General features: G+C 43.5%; 1 pseudogene; it reads left to right on the top strand.

Moving 5' to 3' along the window:
- Positions 1 to 1,030: 1,030 nt before the first annotated feature.
- On the top strand, positions 1,031 to 1,563 carry LOC101572486 (annotated as a pseudogene).
- Positions 1,564 to 4,524: the final 2,961 nt, after the last annotated feature.

A 4,524-nucleotide genomic window follows, 5' to 3' on the forward strand; every position in this document is an offset into this window, starting at 1 on the left:
CAAGGCAGAGTGGCACATGGCAGAGGCCAGCCATTCATGGTAGTGGGAAAACAGCAAAAGCAACAAGAGCAAAAAGGGAGGAGCAGAGAACAAGCCTTTTTCCCTCCCTTATATCCTTCTATTGTATGTAGCTCTCATACTCATAATCTCAGCATTACACCATGAATCAATCAAAAATTCTAAAAGTCCACCCTGTGATGGCATGAGGCTTTGGGGAGACATCTAGACACAAACAATAACATTCCACTGCTGGCCCCCCAAAGGTTCATGTACATCCCTCTTTGCAAAAGGTGTTTTAGTCCATCACCAAGAGTTGCCAAAGTCCTAACAGCTTCAGCATTGCTGAAAAGTACAAGTCCCACATCTCTGCCAAGATGTAAGGTAAACCCTTAGCTATAAACCCTTGTACAAATTAAAAGTTAAACACTTCCAGCACTCGGTGGCACTAGATAAACATTACCATTCCAAAAGGTACAAACAAGGAGATAGCAAAGCATTGGGACCAAAGCAAGCCTGAAATCCAGCAGGGCAAACATTGAGTCCTGGGGTTCCACATGCAACATTTGAGGCAATTTGTGGCAAATCGTGAGCTCCATATGGCTCCACCTCTGTGGCATTTCTGATGGGTATAGCTTCCATGGCTTCTCTTCTTGAGCCCACTCTGCTCCCTCCTTGAAGTTTTCCTCAGATAATATACATGCCTGGATTATCCAAACTTCTGGGATCTTCACTGTACCTTTGGCCTCTCAGTCACAGCTTCACACACTACCCTCTCAGGGCACACTGCCTGGCCTCTTAGACCTTCTAAAATCTGAGTGGAAGCCTTGTTAACCTCAGAATTCTTGTATTCTGCATATGCCTAAAGCTAGCTCTACTTGGATGATACCAAGGTTTGCTGCCAACTGGAGCAGTAGCCATCGATGATTAACTGGAGGAGACATCGCTAAGTGCCTGGATTCTGAACCTGATTCTGAGGAACAAATTCTTTAAGACACTACCGGCGGAGGCGGCGTGGCGGTGCAGGCGGAGGCGGCGTGGCGGTGCAGCGAGCTGCGGGGCAGGAGCCATGGCAGGACAGGCATTTCGGAAGTTTCTCCCGCGGTTTGACCGCGTGTTGGTTGAAAGGAGCGCCGCTGAAACTGTCACCAAAGGAGGCATTATGCTTCCAGAAAAATCTCAAGGCAAAGTGCTGCAGGCAACTGTGGTCGCTGTGGGGTCCGGCTCCAAGGGGAAGGGTGGAGAGATCCAACCAGTTAGTGTGAAAGTTGGAGATAAAGTTCTTCTTCCAGAATATGGAGGCACCAAAGTAGTTCTAGACGACAAGGATTATTTCTTGTTTAGAGATGGTGACATTCTTGGAAAATACGTAGAGTGAAGTAAATCACTGTTGAAGTGGCGTCACACAATGCTGCCCATTCCACTGAAGTTCTGCGTCTTTCATCATGTACATAATTTCCATGTCTCTTTTATAATAAACTGATGATATCTAAACTAATCACATATGTTCTCTAAACTTTAGTTTCACTGTACTGGTGTAAACACTTCCAAATAAAATATGTAAATGAGAAAAAAAAAAAAAAAGACACTACCATTCTGGACCGTAGTGCAGCCACCATCATCCTGGAACATGGCACTCTGAAGCGTCTCCTCAAAGCAAAGTCTTTCACTTTTGTAGGTTTGAGGCTGCAAAGAGTAGAGATTTGCTGCTTCTTCTGATGCCCTCAGGCCATCTTTTCTATTCTCCTGTTCCTTCTCCTCTGCTCTATCTTTGCAGTTCACAGATTTATTGGAGATTCCCTTCCAGTCAAGCTCACAACATTTTAAATCACCCTGCTGGGCTCTTGGCTCTTGATCCACAACATAAATCTGACTAAAAGCCCCCAACAATAGCCATAACACCACCTCAACATTTGACTGTCTTGAAATTTCTTCTACCAAGTTAGTCTCCCACCCTTAATCTTAGTCTCAGGTAAAGTCTCTGGAGAAGAGTAAAATGCAGACAAAGTTTTTGCCAAGCCATAAAATCATCATCTGAAGTCTAACAGCCAGTGCAATCCTTCTCTCCAGCAGAAACCTCCCAAACCTGGTCTTTACTGGCAGGCTTTCTCCAGCGATTCTTTTTTTGGGTAACCGGGGATTGAACTCAGGCCCTTGTGCTTGCCAGGGAAGTGCTTATTCCACTGAGCCATCTCCCAGCCCCCTGGCAGGATTTCTATCAAACTTCTGTTCTTCTGAGCTCTGACCAGAATCCCCCATCCAGAACAGCCTAAGGTGTTTCAGCTATACTCTTTGGGGTGGCATCTTCAACCTTCCCACAAGCCATTCCCAAAGGCTCTTGAACCACATGGTGAGGTGTATCACAGCAACAACTCCACTCATAGTACAAAATTCTGTCTTGTTTACATTACACTTATTGCTGAGACATGATAGTATGAGGCTTTGGGAGGACAGTTAGACATAAACCATAACACTGTAGAATGAGTACGATAATAGATCCTACAGCCTATAATCAGGGTTTCTCACTGTGAGATTTATCAAAAAGTAACCCTTTTATGTAGAAGGCTATCCTGTGTGTTGTAGGATATTCTGAAGCATTATGGGCCTTCTACTATCAGACTCCAGTAATACCTGTCTTCCTCAAGTGAAACAATAAGAATACCAAAACATCTCTATGCATTGCCTGTTATTTCCTTCAGGGAAGGGGAAGCAAAATCATACTTGGTTAAAAGTAACTGTTATAGAAGAAAAACTGAGCCAAGAGAGTGTGCAAAAATGCATTGACCTGCTCCAGGCATACAGAAAATGATCCATTGCTTATCCCAGAAGATAAGTCTGGAGAATACTTTGTCTATAACAAAGAGGACTTCTCTACTGTGACAGAGTGCCTAATAAAGTGACACCTTTCTGAACCACATTTCATCCTTCAAAGACCTTGGTGAAAGGATCCAGAAGGCACTGAATACCTGAGAGACTTATTAGCCCTTTCATTATTCTTTTCTCCTCTCTCTCTCTCTCTCTCTCTCTCTCTCTCTCTCTCTCTCTCGCTCTCTCTCGCTCTCTCTCGCTCTCTCTCGCTCTCTCTCGCTCTCTCTCGCTCTCTCTCGCTCTCTCTCTCTCCCCCCCCCATTGAATGAGATAAGCAATATTTCAAAAATAGGGTTCATTAACCCCCTTGATTTTTGAATGTCTGCCCAGCTAAAGACATTGTACACTTTAGAGAATATTTTATTGGATTTTATAAACAATAAAAATAACCCATCCTGTCTCAGTCTTTTTACCTTTGTTGAAAGGCTGTTTTACTGTAAAATTGAAAATAGAGTTTCCCTGTTGAAGAGCAGGAGGTGTTGTTTCACCCCCTTGATGCTTTGTTGCCCAGTGCTGTCCTGGTACTTGATCAACAACAAAAGAGTCTCTTCCATCCACCAACTCTCCCCGTTGTAAATCAGGATATGTTTATCCTCATCCTAGGCCTGACTCTCTCTTCATGTCATCTTTCTGCACCTTTTTCAGGCAAGTACTAACCACGCAGCTGCTGTGTACAGGCTCCATGGCCCTTGAACCCGCTCACAGGTTCTTCTCTCCTTTGTGTTAGAAATCCAGATAGATGAAGATGATAAGTCCATTTGATCCTACATTCTGCCCAAAGATTCCACACTCAGTTCACTCTTCCTCATAGACAGTGGTGTCCCAATCATTAACCATCTTAATCCTCCCCCTCCTTTAGATGAACTTTGTCTGCAGCCTCTCAAAATGAGGTCTCTGCATTGCACCCCACACTTCGGGTGTGGTCCAAGTGAAGAGCCTGCAATGAAGCCCAAGAGGAGCTGGCTCTGTAGTAAAGTAAGACCACAAGTTTTTTCCATGCAAATGCCCTCCCTGCAAGGTCACTCCTCTTACACTCACAGGTCATATCACCGTACTAAATTCTGGTGACTCATATGCAGGTCATAATGTTAAAGAAGTTTTGAATATCAACTCTGTAAACTACCCTTTTAGCTAAGCCTTCCTTCCTCAGCTTTTTCCAGCAGGGTTTGTCTGAATAAATTATTCTCTTTATCTAAAACAAGATAAGCAAATAGTAGCCAATGGTCCATATTCAGCTAACATCTGTTTTTGTAAATAAAGTTTTTTGGACTACAGCTGTACTTATTTTTTTTACATATTATCTATGTTGTTTTCCCAGTATGCCATCAAAGTTGCCACAGAACCTTCACTGCCCACAGACCAAAAATATTTTCCATCAGGCCTTTAATGGAAAAAAAAAAGTTTAGCAATTCCCCCACCCAAAGCTTTGACATATGTAGGACAGAGCCAAGCTAAAGTTGGAGTGCTGTATTGTCTCCACTTCATGTGAAATTACTAAGCAGAATATTTAAGAACAGTAGCTCACAGCTTTGATTTCATGTAAAGATGTGATCATTACTAGGATCTGTACTGAAACTCAAGACATGCTATGCTTAGGGGCCGGGGAGATGGTTCAGTGGAATAAGCGCTTCCCTGGCCTGAGTTCAATCCCCGGTTCTG

This window comes from Octodon degus, unplaced genomic scaffold (genome assembly GCF_000260255.1).
Source record: "Octodon degus isolate 3935 unplaced genomic scaffold, OctDeg1.0 scaffold00020, whole genome shotgun sequence".
In the NCBI taxonomy this organism is placed as follows: domain Eukaryota; kingdom Metazoa; phylum Chordata; class Mammalia; order Rodentia; family Octodontidae; genus Octodon; species Octodon degus.